We start from the raw sequence: 23,242 nt of genomic DNA, 5'->3' as shown, positions 1-23,242 counted from the left end.
TTGTATTTTTTTACTGTACATAATAAATTGTTTGGCTACTTTCTAATTTTACTATCAAAGATAGAAGCAACCTTTACTCTCTACTCAAATACATTTATGATTTCATGTACTTTTTTTACTCTACTATATTTTAATTGGCAATGGCCATTTCATTAACTCATTACAATTTGCACCTCTGATGAAGATGCCATCACAAACCCAACACTCCCCTACCCACATGTGACTTTAGAGCACTGCTGGCTTAATTATTTTTGTCCAACAAAAGCTCTAATAAATTCCAAAACCTTTAAAACCCAGCTTTTGTTAAATTTTAATAAAAATATTGTAATTTAATCCGTTAAATAAAGATCTCTTTTTAGGTTCCCTGGTGGTCTAGTGGTTAGGATGCGGCGCTCTCACCGCTGCGGCCCGGGTTCTATCCCCGGTCAGGGAACCAACCCCAGTCATTAGGGATGCACAAGCCTTAGTGCTGGTCCCAAGCCCGGATAAATGGGGAGGGTTGCGTTAGGAAGGGCATCCAGCGTTAAAAAAAATGTGGCACATCAAACATGCGGATGGTCCACTGTGGCGACCCCTAATGGGAGAAGCCGAAAGAAAGTTTAAATAAAGATCCCTTTTTAAAAGACTGTAGCTTTACTACCTTGTTTTTTTGTTTTTTTGTTTTTGTTTCATTCTGGCATGTTGAAGAGGCTTCGATCTTCGTGAATGCGGTATTGAGGTGTGCAATTCGATTTGTATTTTAGGAAATAAAACCTCACAAATCGTTTTTGGTTTTTCACTAGCATGTCTTGGTGTCAAGGACAAGTGCATCTTTGAGCCTATGTTCAAAGAGTCAAATAACCAGGTAATGTTCATATCAGATACTTTAACTCAAGTCATATTGGAACTGGTTACCTTTAACTAGTAATGGAGTAGGTTTTTGCAGTAAGGCATCTATATTTTCACTCAAGTGTGATTTTCAGGTACTATTTTGCACCTCTGGGAAATGTCTGGTGTGTTGCCAAACAGTAATGGACAAAAGTGCATGGACGCCACACCATAAGACTGGTGAGTGCTTTTTAAACACGGCATTCCACATTTTGTTCCCATTTACTGTTATAATAACCTTCATTCTTCTGGATGTGAGTTCTTTTTTGTGGTGATGTTCAATAGCATAGATTTTGGCGTGTGTTTGTGGAGATTTGTGCTCATTCAGTGACAAGGATGTTAATGAAGTCAGGTACTGATGTAGGGAAGGTGATGAGGCCTGGGATGCAGTCAGCATTCACATTCATCCCAAAGGTGTTTAGTTAGGTTGAAGTTCAAGTTCTACAGCAGGAGATCTTTTACTCCAACCCATGTCTTCAAGGAGCTGGCTTTGTACATTACACAATTTTGTACATTGTACATTGTTAAATATAATGCTACAACTTCCAAAGATGTCAGATACAATTGTGTGTCTCAAACTTGGTGGGAACAGTTTGGGGAAGAACCACATACTGAAGGGAAAACTTGTGTCAATATAGTGTATATTACAAGTATATACACTTTAGCAGTATTTTTATATTTTTTTGGTAAACTTTTGCTTTACTACATTAAAAAAGATCATGCTGTTTCACGCTACTGTAAATAGATAAATTTCATTCATACATAAAGTGATTGTATAAATAATGCACCTGTTTGTAAAATAAAGTTGTATTTTTTCTATACACTTTTTACTGGTAACCAGTGACCAGAGTCTGTTTTTCCTGTCATTAACGCAATTTGTTTCAAACATGAAATTATTTGACACTCAAATATCAAAGTCCAGGAGAACAATGATCCCTTTGATGGAAATCGCATAAAATCACGTCACAGGTTCACAGCCAAGGAACACTGTGAAATTATTGGTTATCACACCACCAGCATTTAAGAAGAATAACTGGTTTAATTGGTTACAAGTGCTATACAAAATTGCTTCCATGTAGAGCCTCATCTGTTTAAATGATTAACTCAGAATGTGAGAACTCCAAATGAGAAATATGGCTGGAGTGTACAGGCTTTGAGGGAAAATGTGTAAAGCATGTTCACAGTTTCTCCAAGTTCATCTTTCAAATCTAAATGTCTGTCTGCTTCTACTGACATCTTATTAAACATTTTTGGTCAAATACAGAGTCAAAAGTTGGCCAATTGTATATGGCCAAAAGGTTGTGCACACCGAACCATCACACTTATACCATGCTGCATGAAAGTTTGTGAGACCTTTAGAATTTTCTATATTTTAAAATTTGTGACCTGACATCTTATTACATATCTTGGTTTTTGGAGTTATGTTTCTCACAGTCTGCAGTACAAGTTCTTTAGCGATGGTTTTGTAACCTGTTTTCCTGAGGTCCTCAGACGTGTCATTTGTTCGTGCCATGATACACTTTCAAAAAAACAATGTTGTAAAGAACTTAAAATTTAAGATGGCATTCATTGACACCTGGTTGTCATCCCTTTGATTGAAAACAGGTGGACTCTATTTTGACCTTCAAATTAACTACTACTACTTCTAGTAGTAATTTGTAATATTGTAATATTGTTGTAATTTTAGATAATTTTTTCAATAAATAATTGTGCACCCTTGAGACAGTTCTCAAGGGTGCACAAAGCACCACTCATTAATATGTTTTCTATTTACAAGCAGTTTCCACAACCTTGAAAGTATACATATTTAAAGGAGTTCCTCTTTTCCTGGAACTAAGAGGCCTAAACAATGCATTATATTTTCCTGTGTACAAAAGCAAGCTCCATGGTGTGTTAACATTGGAGTGGAAGAACTTAAATGTCCTTCAAAGAGCCCTGACTCGAGCATTAAACACACCCCAGACCTTCACACTTCATCAGTACCTGATCTCACTAATGCTCTTGTAGTCGAACATTGACTAATCCCTATAGCCATGCTCCAAAGTCTACTGAAAAGACTTTTCCGAAGAGTAGAGATTATAGGAAACGGTACTAATTATTGAACAATATTTTCATGTGCATTTTTTTATCTCAACCCTTTTTGCCCTTCACTTCCTTTTTGACCCTCTTCTTATTTTTGATGCTTTTTCTCCATCATTGAACATTTAAATGCTCTGGCCTGGACCAGTTTGTGTTGAATCTATAATTATTTCAGATATTGAGCTATTTTATAAATTTCTCAGGAGATCCTGGTTCCACAACTCCAACTGACTGTATACAGTAGCACCATAGAAAGGACAAATACTCATAATCACACACTCCGGGCTCATGATATTTCTCACTCTCTGGTGTTTTTATGATTTATAATCACACTCATGGTGTCACCCAAATAAAGACGGGTTCCCTTTTTTAAATCTGATTTCTTTCAAGGTTTCTTCCTTATACCATTTAAGGGGGGTTTTCCTTGCCACAGTCGCCCCAGGCTTGCTCATCGAGGATAAATACACATCAATTTAAATATAAGTGATTTTTTTTATATAATTCTTATAATAAGTAAAGCTGCTTTGAGACAATGTCCATCGATAAAAGTAATATACAAAAAAACTTGAATCCAATTGACCTCCATTCTGCCTCATGTTTTGGATATGTCTGCATAGTTCATATTACATTTATGGCATTTGGCAGATGCTTTTATCCAGAGCAACTTACAGCTCAGTTATACAGTTGAGCGATTAAGGGCCTTGTTAATGGGCCCAGCATGGGATTTGAACCTGTGTCCTTCTGAGCAGAAGACCAACATTTTATCCACTGAGCTACCACTTCACTTAGTGTCTGGTGTCTGTCTGTTTTACATGACCAACATTATTACAAGATTTCTATTCATTCCTAACCCATCTAGAACTAATTTAGCAATATTTCAGATACTGATATAAAATACAGTATAAACACACTCCAGCTAGGTCTGAACACCAGGTTTCTTGGTAGGTGGGACACCTTATAGTTGGCATGAGAAGTACGACAATAGCCCTTGGTATTTATTTATGTTAGTCTATAACATTAGGTCAGCCAATTCCACAGGTACCTTTAGGCTACTCCAAGGTGAATTAGGTAAATCAATTTGCACTAGAATATGCTTTTCTTGAAAATGCTTCCTTGTGTATTGCTTATATGTTAGGCAGAGCTGTGTGGTCCATCCAGAGTCCATAGAGTTTTTTTTAGAAATGTATATAAATGTTGAATCAACTTCTTGAGGGTTTAGGGAACTGTCAGTCAGTAAGAGTAATACCGAGACATGCTGAAGCAAACTCCTGCCGAGGCTCTGTGGCTGCCAAATTATTAAAGCTGATATGACCTGATTTCTGGATTGAGTTTTTGAGATTTATCATCCTAGTAAAAGAAGAGGTTATTCAGAATGTGTAAAAAAAAAATTGATATGGATCCAGTCACAATAGTCTGAGCATGCCAGTAGCCTGGGGATGGGCGATCCCCTCAGGGCGCAGTGATCTCCAATTTTCGATAAATGCTTCATTCATTTCATTCTCTTTTGCAGCTCTCATAAACATCCCTGGACACAAAAAAACGGGAAGAAGTCCTTCCAAGTCAAAATTTAAAAGGGTGGAATGAATGGTGTATAAAAAGCCCAGAGGCAGTTTTTCCCTTCAAATGATTGTGTTTGAAAGTCACTGTATACTGGCTACAATGAGTGCTTCTTAGTAGAGACCTTTGTAATCCACACCAGTAAAATTTGCTGGGGTTTATCTGGGACAAAACCCAGGTAGCTCTTGAAGATGTCTGGCAAACGAATCTCTCATTGCTCAAGATGCTCAGTGCTTTAAACAGTTTGGTATGAAATCGATAGATATCACGGTCACAAATTCCTAAATTACTTTTGAATGCCGTTTGAATGTAACGATTCAGTGAAACCCTACACCATTCCAACCAATCAAGGGAACACCCCAAAGTCATTGAAAATCATTCGACTTAAACAGGTAGAATTTGGTGTTGCTCTTGCTTGGTTGGAATGAAAACCTGCACCCAAAAAAAACGTAATTTCCGGACTTTAAAATGCACCCATGTATAAGCCACACCCACTGAATTTGACAAAGATTTTTATTTTAAACATAAATAAGCCGCACCTGTCTACACTGAAACTAATGAACTTTACACAGGCTTTAACGAAAGACAGTGTTTGTTACATGGTGTAACGGGTAAAATATGTTGTGGCTCCTTTAAGAGCAGAGCGGCATTTTGGGAATAGCCTGCCGCCGCATTTTTCTGCTATTACTGCATGTGTGGAGACCAAGGAATATGTCCTTATTATTTTCTGACGCTCATTTCTAAGTTTCTTTGACTAACCCGTAACGCTGTTGCCAAGAAAAATAAAAAAGCACGAGTTTTGGAAAGCTGTCTGTGCTTATATGATTTCTGTTGCAACTGGAGTTAGAGAGCTATCCCTTCACCCTGACCAGAGGTGGGATGTAACGAAGTACAAATACTTTTCTGTATCAGTACTTTACTCCACTATTTATTTTTCTAACTTTTTACTTTTACTCATTACATTTTTACACAAATATCTGTACTTTTTACTTCTTACATTTTCAAAACAGACTCGCTACTTTAGTTTTAATCCATTGATTTGGTGAAATGTATATTTTTTTTTCACTGCGTGCCGATTTCAGCCGAACATTTCTGTTTCCCCAAATGTAAATACATAAATAAAAAACTAAATAAAAAAGAGGTGAAATTAAAACCTTTGGCAAAAAATAAATGTATCCACAACTTCCTTTCTTTACTTAGATATAAAATAAATAAATAAACTCCAGATAAAAATATTTTTAATCAGTAAACTTTTGTTTTATTTATGCGCCAAGTCTCAAATCTAACACCAAATCCGTCATGATTCATACAATTTACCCTCTAGGTGGCGTTTTGTGGGGTTTTCCCTCATAATAGCGACACAAACTTAAATTACTGTCTTTATCATTCAAATCTGTAAAATGTCTATAATTTTCTATATATAAGCTTCCTGACTTGACTTGAAGAGGTGCAGTCTCTCCTGTATCACCTCATTAACTGTCCGTGTGGAAACAAAGCAAAGGCTTTTAATGATGTCCACACATCTCTGCACTGATTTAGCCTTTATATTTAATCACTGTACATATGCTTACATATCAAGTCAAGTCAAGTCAAGTTTATTTCTATAGGACTTTTCACAACAGAAATTGTCTCAAAGCACCTTTACAGAAATCAACAGTTAAGGTAAATGGTGTGGATTTATCCCTGATGAGCAGCCATGGCGACTGTAGCAAGGAAAAACTCCCTTAGATGTTATGAGGAAGAAACCTTGAGAGAAACCAGACTCAAAAGGGGAACCTCATCCTCATTTGGGTGACATCAAGAGTTTGATCATAAATCTTTCAACAATACAGAACTCTGGAGAGTGAGAACTAACATGAGTAGATGGTTCTAGATAGTTCGGGATGTTTGCGAGTTCGGCATCTACTTCTTCAAAGGTCCTTCCCAGGATAGCCAAGGAGTGGCTCTGTAAGAAGCATATCAAGGTTCTGGCATGGCCTAGCCAGTCTCCAGAGCTAAATCCAATAGAGAATCTTTGGAGGGAGCTCAAACTCTGTGTTTCTCAGTGACAGGCCAGAAACCTAACTGATCTAGAGAAGATCTGTGTGGAGGAGTGGGCCAAAATCCTCCTGCAGTGTGTGCAAACCTGGTGAAAAACAACAGGAAACGTTTGACCTCTGTAATTGCAAACAAAGGCTACTGTACCAAATATTAACATTGACTTTCTCAGGTGTTCAAATACTTATTTGCAGCTGTATCATACAAATGAATAGTTAAAAAATCATACATTGTGATTTCTGGATTTTTTTTTAGATGATGTCTCTCACAGTGGACATGCACCTACGAGGACAATTTCAGACCCCTCCATGATTTCTAAGTGGGAGAACTTGCAAAATTGCAGGGTGTTCAAATACTTATTTTCCTCAATGTATCACATGCTGTAAAAATGATACATGTTTAACACCTCCAAGCTGCCAGTTTTGGGCACCTGAGCAAGCCCTTAACTCACTACTGCTCATTTAGTAAATGAGATCATTAAGAGTCGCTCGGGATAAACACTTCCAACAGGAAGTGGCTATATCTCGCTATCTTTGTCTCTCTATTTTCTCTGTCTAATTGTCTCTGTGACTCTTTTAGTAAATGTCTTTGTCTCATTGTATATGTCTCTCTCTTGCTGTCTCTCTATTTGTTTCTCACTCTTTCTAAAGCTGTGTCTGTGTCTCTTTGTCTTTGTCTCTGTCTTTCCTGCTTATTTACATGTCTAACAAAGTTTTGAGTTTTGAAGTAATGCCATTAGCGTTCTATGATGAGACTTTCCTGGTTAGATTTTTTCCTCTAGTTTTATATTTTTTTTAAAAACAGAACAATGAAAGGTCATTAAAATTGGTTGCTGGTAAATCATGGTATATCAGTGGTGCAGGTGTTGGAGATGTGGTTCTTGTACCTGAGTCACTTCTCATAGACTTCGAGTTACTGAGAGAATGAACAGGAAGGAGAAGTTTTGACCCTCTAAAATCATGATCCAAGAGTAAACAGTGGTCTCTTAACTATAGAAAAACCAAGAGTCCAAAAAGCAAAGCCTTGTTTGCCACCCCTGTGGTAGTGTAGTGGTTAGTGATGTTGTCTCTGCTATCTGACTCACCCGGTTCGATTCCTACCGCTTAGCTTTCCTTTAAATTGTTTAAAAATTTTTAATAAAGAACTATAAAAGGTCCTAAAAATCAGATTCTTGCAGGAGATCCTGTGGCTCAATTGGAAGAGCTTTGCCTCTGTGTTGAGAGGTTGCCGGTTCAAACCCCGGTCAGGGCTCAAAGTTAAGAGTGTGGAAGGTATCGGGAATGGCTGCGTGGAAGGTTGGATGTGGATGGTTTCGGAGGGCGTATCCTGAAGCAGGGGGGCAATATCCGGGCATCTGCCCCCCCAGCGTCTGAGAAGCTGAAAACAGGGGGTTATGAAGCAAAAACGTCCAAAAAAGTATCGACTTAGTTTTGCATATATAGGGAAAAATTCTGCCAAAAACCTATCACCCTCACTTTTTCCTGAGTCTATGAAGCAGCAGATCTTCACAGCCTTTAGTCACAGTCAATCGCCATTGTTTACCACACACTACTTTCCACAGAGGTTACCCAGTGTGGGGACAAGCCAGATTTGAACCAGCAACCTCTGAGCTCAGAGGCAAGGCTTTTACCACAAAGCCATCAAGTCCCACAACACACCTTCTTTTTTTTGGGGGTTTATCCTTCGTTTCATGCTTCAAAACAAGAAATTCAGACCAGACAGAAACACAGAAAGCAGGATTCGAACCCTGAACCCCACCAACAGCGAAATACCAGTCTTAACCCACTGAACCATCGGGAAGGACCGGCTGTGACGATTGTTTAGAGCAGGTCCATCTTTTCTTTCAAACCATCAACACAAGAATATAATGCTAAAGACAGACGCAGTAAGCAAACCCATATCGTGACTACCAGGGACAAAGCAGGAGTCGACACCTGATTCACACCATTAGCGAGGCACCAGCATTAACCCACTGAACCATCAGGAAGGACAAGCTGGAAAGCTTGTTTAGAGCAGGTCTATCTTTCTTTTTAACCCATCAAAACAAGAATATGTTGTTTGAACCCTGACCACCAACATTAGCAAAGTACCAGCCTTAACCCACTAAGCCATCAGAAAAAAACAGGATGGGAAGCTTGATTAGAGCAGGTCTATCATTCTTTTCAAACCATCAACACAAGGATTTAATGCTAAAGAAAGATGTAGGAAGCGAATACAGATGTAAGTAGCACAAGTTGAACCCACATTGTAAATAGCAGGATTCAAACCCTGATCCTCACCAAGTCAAGAGGCTTTTATTGTGATTTCTACTGTACACAGTGGTACACATTACACAGTAAAAACGAAACAAGGTTCCTCTAGAACCCTGGTGCCACACTAAACAACAGCAAGCTACATAAAGTGCATCGAGTGCAACCTAGTGCAAACAGTGCAGACAAAAAAACAGTACAGACAGACAGTGCAGACAGAAAACACAAGACAAGACACAAAACCTGAGCTAGCGCCAACTAGTAAACCTACTGTATACTCTGAATATACAGTACTGTATGAGGGGAAGTGTAAAAACTATACCTGGGAGTGAATATAAACAGGCACAATGTAGTGGAAAAAACAGCAGCAGTCAAGAGGTGCGAAAGACAGCATGTAAACGGTATAATAGAGCCAAAGGTGCAAAAAACAGCATGTAAACAGTGTAGTACGGTAGAGTATAAGTAATAATAAATAAATGATGGTGGAATGGGCTGAGATGAGTAATGAGTGTGTGTCGAGTGTTAAGTCTAGGACTTCAGCGAGGCACCAGCCTTAACCCACTGAACCATGGAAGAGATCAGACTGGGCAGCATGTTTAGATGAGGCACAAGCCTTAAACCACTGAGCGACCACTGCTGAAAAGCATGTGTGCTTTTTGGAGGGTTCATACTTTGTTTCATGCCAGCGCAGTAAGAAAGAAGGCATGTAGGACTGGCTTTGAATCCTTATCACCAGTGTGGACTATATTAAGGACCATGTTCAGGCACAAGCCTTAATACACTGAGCTACCACTGAAGTGCTTTTTTTTTGTTGGAGTTATCTTTCATTAAAGACCAGGAAATCAAAAAATTAATCCAACACAGAATTGAAATGTTTTCAGACTGAACAAGGTCCAGAAGTTTTATTTACCAACACAGCAACCAGCTTGACCAGGAATCAAACTCTCAAACTCATCCTCATGGGGACCCTGACATTAACCCACTAGGCTATCACATCTATCTATCTAATATGATGTGAGGTCCAGTTAACAGCTAAAACAGGTAGAAGTAATAATTACTTTTTACTTAAGTACATGTGAGAGCCAAGACTTCTTTACTTTCACTTGAGTAAAAAGTATAATCAGTACTTCAACTTTTACCCGAGTATTTTAAAACATGAGTATCTGTACTTCTACTTAAGTAAAGGATGTGTGTACTTTTGCCACCTCTGACCCTGACTCAACACATTACAACGGCTTGTATCTAAACAGTAGCCTACCAAGTAAGTCATTGTTCACTGTCTTCCTCCTTCCTTTCACAACTATTTCGGGAGTTTTTCTTTTGGCATTGTCGCGCGTTTAAGAAAAACGTTTTTTTCTCTCGATGCCGTGCAGCCCAGAACACAGGTGAGGTGCGTTTTTTCGTTTCCGTTCGGAAATTTCATTGGTCTAATGTTATGTCGCTCATTTTTTAGGGCTTGAAGTTTGTGAAACCGGGAAAAACCCAGGAAAAATTCATAAATAAGCCACTTCGTTGTTTAAGCCGCGGGGTTCAAAACGTGGGAAAAAAGTAGCGGCTTATAGTCTGAAAAATAGGGTACAATGTTAATAAAAACAGAATGCAATGATTTCCAAATCTCATAAACCCATATTTTATTCACAACAGAACATAGAAAACAACATGGCCATCCAATATAGATTTTCATCCATATCTCTTGTGCACAGACGTTTCTCCAGATTCATTTGGAACTTTTGATGATATTATGTACTGTACATGATGAGATATTCAACAGACTTGGCTCCTGCAAACTTTACTCGCTTCCCAAACATATTGATCCAGCTTAAAGGTCGGCGTTTTGACGTCATTGTTGATAGCCAACGCGAATCACAGAAGGTGCTTGACACGCTTCTAAACGTAGACTTCATAGACGCGTTCCGGAAGTGGCAGCAACGCTGGGAGCGCTGTATTGCTGTGGATGGAAACTATTGAAACTTTTTAATACCACCTTGTGTGCAAACAGATCTATGTGCTTTACATTAGACTCACAAATCATTTAGAAGCTAACAAATACACACGATTGGTCAGTTTCTGTGATTGACCTTCTCCCAATAGAGCACTGCAAATTTTGACTCTCGGTTATGATTGGCTGTAGCATCGTCAGGATTCTTTTGAGCCAACGTTTTTCCAACATTTTCATTCCCCACTGTTTTTCCAAATAATGATAGCAGAGTTTTTAACTGTTTAGTCAAATGATGTTATTTGTTGCTCTCACACACACAAAATTCTAAAGAAATGAGCCACCATTTCATGGCCCTCAGTACACAACACCACTTACAGTGTCGGCTATTATGAGTGAAATGATTCATTGACTACAACGCAGCAGTGACTTCACTAAAACTGACTCTCTTGTCGGACTTTTTCTAAAATGGCCTGGAAAGTTAAATAATGTCGCACCACTCTTTCAGCCCCGTCCAATCAAAACAGACTTTCCCTCCCGACAGCTCCGAACTAAATTCGCCCCACCTCTTTGTCTTCTGGAATCTAAATTGACAAGATTTTTTTTTCCCTATAAGACTGAATCACCTTGTTTGCTTGACAGACCTTTTATAAATAAATAACAGAATTAAGTAAGTCGGAGTGCTAATATTTACATAGAAAAGTTTGCTATGGAACTTCAGGAACTGCATGTAACAGGGGACTTTCATATAAACATTACAGTACAGTCTTTCCTCGTGTATCCCAGTGATGTTAGGAAGCTGGGGATAGAGCACAGGGTCACTCATGATATGGCATATGCTTAAGGGCCCAAAAGTGGCAGTTTAACAATACTGGGGCTGGAACCCTCGACCTTCCATTAATCCAATGCCAATACTTTTCAATCTTCTGGATTTGAAACAAAGACTTTGCACTGCCTACCATAGTAGTACCTAAAATACCGTATAATACAGCATGGAGATGCCTTGCAGAAGCAAATCAAGTAAGTATTTCTTGCATAGCAATGACAGCTGTCAGATCTCTACATACTGTGAATTTATGCTTAATACAGTGGTTTTTTGAGATACGAGTGCGCCCCGTGCCTCAGTCAGTGTTGCTGATTCGTCTCGATGACGAATCTCAAGATGAATCAGCAACACTGGCCTCAGTCACTGTGCTTGTTTGCCTCGCTCTCGAAGCATTGTTGATAAGTTGTGCTCGCGTTTTGTGCTTTTTGTACATTTACAGTACACATTTCTTTTTATAACCATGGGTCCGAAGAAAGTGAGTGGAAAGGTCAGTGTTCGGAAGAAGATGATGTCTATTGAATTAAAGCGTGAAATCATAGGAAAACATCAGCAAGGTGTGCGAGTGATTGACTTGGCGAGGCAGTACGGGCGTAGTACTTCAATTATATGTACTATGCTTAACCAGTTTATTTCTTTACATTCTCTTTTATTATGTTTTTATAAAATATTTGTCATTTATAAATACATTTTTCTCATTCAAAAACACGTAACAAAAACAACTGGGGTGGCATTTTAGGGGCTGGAACGGATTAATGGCATTTCAATTAATTTCACTAGGGGAAATTTGCTTTGAAATACGAGCAAATTGACATACAAGTAAGATTACGGAATGAATTAATCACTTATTTTCAGCATTTGCTCTTATCCAGAGTGACTTACATTTATCTCATTTATACATCTGACCAGCTATGGGGTTAAAGATTTGCTCAGGGGCCCAGGAGTGACAGCTTGGTGTGGCTGGGTTCAATGCCTTAACAATTAAGCTACCACCTCCCCATATCCAAAGCCAAAAAAGTGTATGTGAAGCCTTTGAACTTTGCCGGTATTGACAAAATATTGAATGTCAATTAGCCTACACAAGGTTAATTAAATGAATAATAATAATAATAATAATAATAATAATAATAATAATGACGATTATTATTATTTTTAATATTGTTCTTATTACACAGGTCTACAAGGGGAAATCCTCAGAAATGAAGCTAAATTTCACCAGAATTTGATCACTATTTAAAAGAAAAATTGAGTGTTAATTGGCTCCAGTTTTCAAGATACAGCTTCAGGTGAAAATTGCATCAAAATAGTACAAAATTAGAAGGGGGTGTGTGATCATACTACATAACATTTTTTCGATGTGATATAGCAATGAGAATGGTGCTACACCAATCATTATAGATTTATCATTTTATTGATACCAATAACATTACTTTCCATTCAATTATTGTTTTTCTTTTCCCATGTAACTTTTTTAATGCTTTTGAAATATAATGTGAATATCAGATAAGCCGAGAACACAAGCTTTAACATCAGATTAAACGAAAAGTCTTTATTTGGTATCTAAACTGCGCTTTTTGGCTTGTCTCTTGTAAACTGCAGCAGAATCATCCCTGGAGAGATTTCAGCAGTAATTGCATGAATGGACTCTAATTCACCTGGTATCTTTTCTCCATGCCTGCAATATCCTGGTGGAATCTCTCCCCATGCTCAACACTCACTGCCTCACGGTTCAAAGGGAAATAGTCTAAATGCGAGTGTAAGAAGTGAGCTTTCAATGACACGTTCATGTCACGTACCAAGTGCTCTAAAGGACCAAAGCAAATTTTCCACAGGTTTTTCACAGTCATCTTTTTCCCAAGAAACTCGGTTGCCACGGACTTGAAAGCTTTCCAATTTGGAATTGCTGTTCTTGACCTCCCAGCCTTAATCCTTGATATTACCTGGTTCAACAATTTAACTAATTTAACCATTTAAACAATTTAACCATTACCTTTGCATACTGCCACTTTATTAACTGTGCTGATACCCGAGTCTCGTCAATGTCATTACAAGGCTACAGCTGTGGTTTTGCACAGCTTTAAAATAATGTTGCAGATGGATGCTGTGTTTCAGCATAAGCTTCTTTTTTTTGTAAGTTCATAGTGGTTAACTAAGAATGTGAAATTGTTTTCTCAAATCACAGAGAGTGTGAGGAAAATGAATGACTTTTCCTGTGGGTTATGAAAGCCAAGCTACTCCAAGCATACACTTATTCATATAAAACATTTCACTGATTAATCAAATTAGATATCGAAAGAGGCAGGAGGAATTTGGCATAGGAATATAGACTGTAAAATTCACTGTGTTTGTATGCAAATGTATGCATTTCAACTTCTTATGATGGTTGCTTGGGGATGTGGAAGCTCAATGGTTAAGGTTCTGGGTTGTGATCAGTATGTTAGCTGTTAAAGCCGCAGTACAGCCAAGCTGCCATTGTTAAGCCTTTGAGCAAGGCCCTTAACCCTGTCTTCTTTAGGGACCTGGCATCATGGCTGATCCTGTACTCTGACCCTAACTTCCTAATCACCTGGGATATGCAAAGAAAGTATTTCTCTGTGCTATAATGTACATGTGACAAGTATATATGCTTCTAATATATTGTGTTATTCATGGTGCTATCTGTAAAATGACAGTTAATAGCTAAGTAGGCTTTTTTAGGATAAAGCCTGCCAGCTATGGTCATGGTCACCATTAGCCTCAAAAACAAATCATGGAGGAATAAATGTCAAAGCTAAATTGGTTACACAGTGTAGTGGGAAGATTGTCCTTTTTAATTAAAATATGTGGTTATGATAAGGCCAGCACTCGGTTCTGTTTTCCGATCATTCACCCAAAATGCTTGTAAAACCATATATTACATTTATGCCATTTGGCAGAGGCGCCCTTATCCAGAGCGGCTAACATCATAACATCATACAAAGGTAGGCCTTTAGTCATTGTTTGAAGATTGTTAGTGACTCAGCTGTTCAGACGTCAAAAGGAAGTTCATTCCATCACCTATGTGCCAGAACAAAGAAAAGTCTTCATTCGTATCTTCCTTGTATCCTGGGTAGGGATGGGCTGCGATAATGCTCCTTATAATTTGGTGCAAAAAGACATTATGTGAAAAGATGCTGAAAATTTCAAGTTATTTTATTATTCCTGAACCTGACTACTGCTGTTTCCTAGTAGTGTAACCGTAAATAAAATTCACAGTTCAGTACGTACCTCGGTTTTTAACTCACGGTTAAGTAGAGTTAGGGGGAAGAAATGCAAAACATAAAAATGCTTGTCATTTTTTTATTAACGCAGTTTATTAATATTAAGATTTTTGAGCAACAGTTTGCATTTTTAAAACGATCTTAAATAAAAAGCCAGCTTGGTTATAAAATATTATTTTATATATTATTTTATATTTTATAATATTTTATAAAAAAAATTAGAATATATAAAAATTAATTAGAATAAATCAAATTAATGTAATACACTTTTATTATATTTAATTGAGTAATTGAGTAAATTGGCACAAATTAATTTGATTCAATCAAATTTAAAAAATATATATAATTATATAATATTTAATATTCTAAAGACACAGTATCTCACAAAAGTGAGTGCACCCCTTACATTTCAGCAACCATTTTAGTGTATCTTCTTAAAGGACAATACTATAGAAATGAAACTTGGATATATTTTAGAGTAGTCAATGTGCAGATTGTATAGCAGTACAGATTTACTGTCCTCTGAAAAATAAACTTAACATACAGCCATTATTTTATAAATAACTGGCAACATTGCGCATTGCTTGGGGTCGATGGCATGAATTGTTTGTTAAGGTTTCATTATATTACTAATCAATATTACTTCTAGATCCCTTTTAACACAGAAGTACACCATCCAGGCATATTATTATGACATTATAACATTATGAACGTTAAGTGAATAACAATAATTTCTTCATCGTGGGACTTGTTTGACAACAGACAAATTGTAATGGCTAGATGACTGGGTCAGAGCATCTCCAAAACTGCAGCTCTTGTGGGCTGTTCAGTATTTATTGAAGTGTTTTCAAAGGAAGGAACACTGGTAAACCGGCGATAGTGTCATGGGCGGCCAAGGCTCACTAATGCATGTGGGGAGCGAAGGCTGGCCCATGTGGTCCGATCCAACAGATGAACAGTCCAAAAAAAATTTTCCCTGTACCCATCGCTTTGTGATCAAACACTTGATGTCGCCCAAATGAGGATGGGTCCCCTTTTGAGTTTGGTTCCTCTCAAGGTTTCTTCCTCATAACATCTAAGGGAGTTTTTCCTTGCCACAGTCTCCATGGCTGCTCATCAGGGATAAATACACACTGTTCACCTTGACTGTTGATTTCTGTAAAGCTGCTTTGAGACAATGTCTGTTGTGAAAAGCGCTATAGAAATAAACTTGACTTGACTTAACTTTGTGGGCAACATTAGTGCTTTAAATCTGTCTATGGTTACCCCAAGGTTGTGATGCAAAGGTGATAACAAAGAGTACATAGAGATCCAAAAAAACCTGATTTGTTAATTGTTCACAAATATTCATAAATATATGCAACGAAAAGACTTAGCCAGCAGGTTCATTACACTCCTGCTTGTTTAACGATGATTCATAATTTCCTTATAATCGCAAGTCTTCTTGAGAATGTTTATAAAATTGATGACTCTCCAGTAAACTATTCGTGATGTTTCAGTAGAGTTTTTCCATACTTGCAACAAGAATGTTTTATTTGTGTAATGTGTCATACATTACACACATCAAGTACGAAAGTTAAAAAAAGTACTTATTGCAATTTTTTCCACCACATATGAGGATGAGAAGTCAGAAGGATTTCTTGAGGTAGTTACACTGAACAGATAAATGTGCTCGTGTTTTCTTAAGAACCCTGCGCATGACCAAAATCCTGCCTGTGAACTAAAATTAGATAAATCATCATAGAAGCTGCTTTCGAATCAGAAACGCAGGCATTCCGGCACAGCATTCCTGTAGTGAGGAAACATTTCTGTTTAATCCAGTGAGGTAGAATGTTATTCACCTTTTTATGAATCATTAGTAAACACGTGATGACTGACCTTTAAGAGTGCTAGTTCTTGTTAACATTAACATATGATTAGGTATAAACTCATGATCACTATGAGTCATTGTTCTAATAGCTATCACAACATTACCTTTTCCGCTTCTTTCACATTCGCTTCTTTCACATTCTCTCATTCTTTCACAGGCTCCATGGTTATCAAGCTCACGTGACTCTTTGTAGGAATGCAACTGTGCAGCAAAAAGTTTAAATAGCAAGTAGGTTCTTTAAAAATATTCTATCACAATGTTTTTGAAAACTATAACACCAAAGGGTGATGATATAAAGCTGACAGAAATCTGAATATTTCATAACTAAGTACCAGTGGTAGGCTGTCAGGGTCAGCAAGGCCTTCTCTGCTAGCCTAAACACCATCACCACCATCCCTGAATTATGTTTTAATATATTATTGTTCAATAATATCTATTTATTATTCCTAATAGTCAATTCTCTCCACTTCATAGCTTTCTCTCAGTTACGCTGCTACCAGGAATGTATACTTTTATTTTTATCCAATCAGCTTTCAGCCATCATGTGTTGCCAGGGTCAAAGAAACCTGTCATGATGCCTTCAGAATCATCACTGAGGGCATCTGTAGTGTAAAATCCATGAGAATGAAGCTGATTTTTACTGATTTCAAGTTGACAACACTGGGGCCATCTAACAAGGGGAAAAAATAAGGTCAGCATTTTCACGGTCTTTGAGTGGATGGTCAGAGTGTGCAATGGTCAAAGCTCACAAACAGCATTTGTAGCAAACTGCATGAGCTCAAATATATTAGTGTGTATTTAATAGCTTTTTTTCATTCCATAATAGCTGCCAGATTAGAAGAAATTGATTTGGTTGCATATATACTTACAAGAACATTCTTGAACATTAAGAAAACCCATAATCCCAAATGTTTTCAAGGGTTAAGAACTCAAAAGGTACTACTTTCTTTCGGCTTCTCCCATTAGGGGTCGCCACAGCAGATCCTCCACACGTTTGATTTGGCACGTTTTTATGTTGGATGCCCGTCCTAACCCAAACCTCCCCATTTATCCGGGCTTGGGACCGGCACTGAAAGTGTCTGGGGTTGGTTCCCTGACCGGGAATCGAAACCGGGCCGCAGCGGTGAGAGCGCCGCATCCTAACCACTAGACCACCAGGGAACCTTACTCAAAAGTTACTACAAAAATGTAAAAAAAAGAAAAATGTAAGAATGCAGCTCTCCCTTATACTGCATTTTTGTATTTATAGTTTTTTTGCCATGGGATCATAATTATGGTATTATGAAGTGGATTGACTCAGGATTGTGGATTGAAACAACTGAAGCTCTAGGCATGATATTTACTGCCCACCACTGCTTGATAAAGACAGGCAGTCTGATAAAGCAGGTCATTTAAACTGTGAAACAATAATTTGTTGAGATATGCATAGAGTCAGGCAATGAGCAAACAATAATACAAAGGCAAAGTAAGATTCAGGAATGTGAGACACAAAAGGTCAAATTATATGATGTGTTTTGTGTTGCTCACTTTCCATTTAATTAAAATAATTTTCACAAGGACATGAGATTTCAGAGATGCCATTTCAGTCATAAAACCCACTCACAATCCCAGCATTCACAAAAATACAGCACCAGCATATTACACCTAAAAGGTACTAAGTTGTCAGGTTGTACGCAGTATGTTTCACATTAGGCAGTGTGGTCACTCGAATAATGCTTATCTGAAAAGCTATTTTCACTTTCTTTCCCCCTCAGAGTGCATGAGGTCTTTCAGTAAATGATTGGCACCTTGAGTGTAATGCTGATCGTTTAGTTTACAGATGGAGGTAAAGGCCTGCTGACTCAACATGACATGTAATAGGCCAGCAGTCAAAATCAGCAACACTGCAAGGTTTTCAACTCGAACTAGTGGCTTAAGGGCAGGTATTATTCACCGTTGCCTGGAGTCTGATGATTGTGTGTATTTGTAAGGCCAGGGTTGAAGGGCTCATGCCAGCCAACAGCTCTGTCTGCTACTCAGCGTCTGTCTGCACCAGCACAAATAGTTCAAACTGCACTTGGCATAAGCCTTAGTGGAAACGAGATGGTGAAGATTTCGACCTGACAGTCCATCTAGTCGAGCATTGCAAACAGTCTGGGCTGTATCCCAGGTTTGGAAAAGGGTCTGCACTATGAATTCTTTGGTGCCCAATAAGATCTCAGAGTATGCATTTTACTGCCCTAAACTGCATACTAAAATATAAAAAATTGTATTAACTAAGAATAGGAATTAGGACCAGGAATTAGACGGCCAAAAAAAAAATCATAGCTGACATGACAAGTCAAGTAATTAAACAAACAAAACAAATGTATTACTGATATCTTGTGTTTGTTTATTAAATAGTGTCACATTCAATATGTCAGCCTAGATATGAACACAAGACATTAAACATGGCATGTATATAATTCAGGAGCCATTCTGAATTAGGATCAATGTAGTAATTATTTACTGAGTCTCGGTAGATACGGTTTTGGTTCCTTTGTACTGTAAACTTGATGATTTCCAACCTGATGTTTTACCTAAGTGCAGAAAATTTGCCAACTTTGGACTGAATGGGGAATTGTTCAAGCAAAGAAAGCAGCCTTTTTGCTAAAGGTTTAGGGGATACGCTGGATCCAGACAAGTGTAAGATCCAAAAAAAAAGGGGGGCTAGACCTCATCAACCCCCCCCACTCTTTTTTAGAAAGACACAAAGAAACTTTGTCTGTTCTTTCTATTTGCATTAACTGATTGTACAACTAATGCGTTAATGGAACTACAGTATATAGAAAAAGGGACTTTGGGAAGGGTAAGGGTCTTTCCTGTAACTGGCTTGGTGTTGGAAATACACTTACCGTAAGACCCTTGATGCCATACAAACGTCACGTATGCAGGCATATGCAGACTGTAATGATCTGAACTGAATTCGTAGCATATTCAAGTGGATTTTGAGACTTCTCAAGTCAAGTCAGCGTCTGTCTACACTAGCACAAATAGTTCAAACTGCACTAGCGTTTATTGTTATTTCAGCCATATACAGTATACAGTGAAATTAAACATATTATGGCGTGACCCCAAACAGGAGCATCTGAAAAAAGAAGACATTATCCCAATAGTATTTCAATATTAAATAATTATTAAAGATCAACTAGGAACAGATTTCTCTGTAGAAATGTCAGAAATATTTTATTAGTTTGAAATATCCATTAAAAAAACATTATAATTAAAGTCTTCTCACTTGAAGATTATTTTCTTATTTTGGTCCGGTTGCCAGTAACAGGCTGCAAAAAACATATTTACAGCAAATTATTATAATACATTTAACCAATTTTACCTCTGAATTCACTGTATTTTTAAATTGAATCTGTTTAACTATTTGTTTGCTGGCTCAGTAAATAAGGCTAATAATTTGCTACACAAAAGTTTGTGTGTTCAAATCCAAGTAGTTTCCTGCATCAGCCAAATGCATTGTATTTATTGCATTTAAAACTGTGTAATATATTACACTATATTACTGCAAATATGATTTATAGTTCAAAATTACTGTAAATGGTCAGTAATGTAAAATATTAGGGATGTAACAATGCACCAAAAATCACTGATAATATGTGATGATTTAAGTTGGGGAAATGTTAAATGAATCACATTTTAAACCACTTTACAGGCTGCTTCACAGGCACAATAGCAGCAAGCAAATTGTAGCATTTAACATTAGCAAACATGGGAGCAAAAAGTGTAGCTTTTGTTGATGAGAATGCTCCATCCTTATTTAAAATGGAGGCATAGAGGCATTTTAGCATTCCAAAGGTTTTAAATAAAAACAATGTGGTGGTAACAGACAAAACAAAAACTGTGTTGATACTGCAAGATGATGTTAATATACACCAGTGATGTGCTGCATTTCACACCTCATCATTATGATGCTACGGCTATAGAAACCAATATTATACAGAAACGCAGTATAACAGCACTGCATCACAAATAAGCATTTAATACAGCAAGGATGAATTGTATTACTAAAGGAAGAAACCCAATGAACACAATTCATCACAGCTGCAACACCCACCTCTCTAGCGAAAGCATCAATATTAACCTCATAAATTGACCTTCGCCGCATTTTTTTGTGTGTTACGGTTTTCCTAGGGATTTGAAATGAAGGCACATCGTGTGTTATGAAAATTCTACAGGAAAGAAAATGCAAAAGTACAAAAAGCTTTATTGTTTGAAACTGTGCAGCAAAAAGAAAATTACAAATAAATAATTACAAATAAATAATAATAATTGAATCCCTATAAATATTCAATATTTTTTCTACTGTGGCTCAGGTCAAGAGTAGTAACTCGAACTGCTCAAATTTACTAACATGTATTTTACATTTATATATGGGGAATTAATACATTTTAAATATTTATTTATAATGTATATTTATAATCAATTTATTTCTGTAAAGCGGCGATTGGACCATGCCCATACTTAAAATCGCTATACAAATAATATTTAATTGAACTGTACTAATGTAGCCTTGAGTCTAATCTCACATCACTGGAGCAAGGGCATGATTCATCCCTGTACACCATTTATTAAAAAAAGACAGTGGTGGGCCGTGCATTTGGTACCTGGGCCTTAAGTGGGGACTTATCAGACTTAATCCACCTCTTAAAACCACCACTGTCACGTCGCAATTATAAAAAACATCAATACTATACAAAAACGCAGTATAACAACACGTGGCATTACAGAGAGAGAGGCAATTTACATATGGAGGGTAAATACCATTTGACTCAAGAAAGAAACACAGTTAAGACTCCAAACCTCTACACTACCATCGCATCTGTGCCACCTACATAATCTGGAGCAGTTCAGAATCAATATTTGTCTAATAACATGACATAAACATAAAAAAATTTAATTTAAATACAACCTACTCACCAGAGATGCAGACTCATAATTTGCACCGCTCCTCAGAGGCTGTAAGCCAGTGGTACCGCTTGCATTCACTGGCCTGGAAGTGGTGAACAAACCCTTTCCTGGGCTGAGACACGCTAGCTAGCTTCGGGGTTGACCGACCTCTTCACGATGTCTAGCTTTTTCTGAAAATGTGTTTTTAAGTATGTCCAAGACCAAATTAACCAATCAGATGACGGAAAAATGCTGACGGTATTCTGGGCCAGCTAGCTGCCCTGTGAGGCAAACTTGAAATCTGATTGGTTAAAGAAACAGACCTATTGGTAATAGAGACTAAGGTACTAAGCAGTACTGACTTTAAAGGCCCGGGGCAGATTAGATTAACATGGCAGCACATAGAGGCTAAAATTTGATTGAACAAAAAATCTAACATCCACATACTCATACAAAATGAAAGGAATAAACTGTTGGGAATAAATTAATACAATTTCATGAAAACCAATATTAGAATTTAGGTTGTAAATGTAGGTCAGTACTTCTGATCCACTACTGATAAAAATACCTTTTTTGAAACTCTATGGATTTTGTAATTATTTTTTTAAACCTGAAAGCATATATGTACACTATATTTCCAAAGGTATTGGGTCACCTGACCTTTCCTGCTATATGTGGATCTTTTCCAAACTGTTTAACTTGGAAACCCAAACCGGTTTCCGCATGGCAATGCTCCTGTGCACAAAGTGAGCTCCTTGAAGATATTCTTTACATGCTTTGGAGAGAAGGATCTTGAGTGGCCTGCTATAGAGCTCTGATCTCATCCCTACTGAACACCTTTGGGATGAATGTGAACGCTGACTGCACCCCAGGCCTGGGAATAAATTGGGACTAAATGTGGAATGCAATGCTCAAAAATCACATACCGTTCTTATGACCAGGCGACCCAATACTTTTAGAGATATAGTGTATATTGTATTGCCTTACTGCGAGTCCTATGTTTTGCTGATATATGATTGGGGTCTACTTCTGTGAAAGCCTACAATCAAAGCAGTTATACTATTTTTTATTTTGGATCAGCTGTTTCTCCTCATTAGCATATGTACTCTAAATATATATTATTTACCCTTGACTATAATTATACCTTTATTTAGGCCCACACATTGGGGAGTACTTGTGGGTGGCATGTTTACAGTAAGGGGAGGTTCAGGGAGAGATGCATGCCCTTTAGTGGATGTTTTGCAGTAATGTAATGCTGGTATGTAGGAGCTGATATTTGCGCTAGAAATCAACCAGAATGACAAGACAAAAAAAAGGATAGAAAAGACTTTTCAAAGTGAACAAAGGATCAAGAAAAGCAAGTCTTCTCCGGTGTCCATAGGCTGGATAGTTGAAACAGTTTGTAGGATGTTTTTTTTGAAAGACGATAGACAGTTAAACCAAAGGGTCTCTAACAGTTCTGTTGTTTATTTCTTTTGCCTTCACATTTACATGAGCTGTGACAGCAAACCAGAGCTTCAACCAGATCACAACGTCTCCTCCTAGGATGCTCTAAATCTAGACTTTAGACTTTTTTTTTCTCCTCCCACAAAAAAAAACAACTGTTTGTCAGATGATAAAAGCATTAAATATTAAGACGAAAGGCTGCTCTGTGACGATGTTCTGGGA

This window comes from Silurus meridionalis, chromosome 10 (genome assembly GCF_014805685.1).
Source record: "Silurus meridionalis isolate SWU-2019-XX chromosome 10, ASM1480568v1, whole genome shotgun sequence".
NCBI classification, from domain to species: domain Eukaryota; kingdom Metazoa; phylum Chordata; class Actinopteri; order Siluriformes; family Siluridae; genus Silurus; species Silurus meridionalis.
This window is presented reverse-complemented; position numbering follows the sequence as displayed.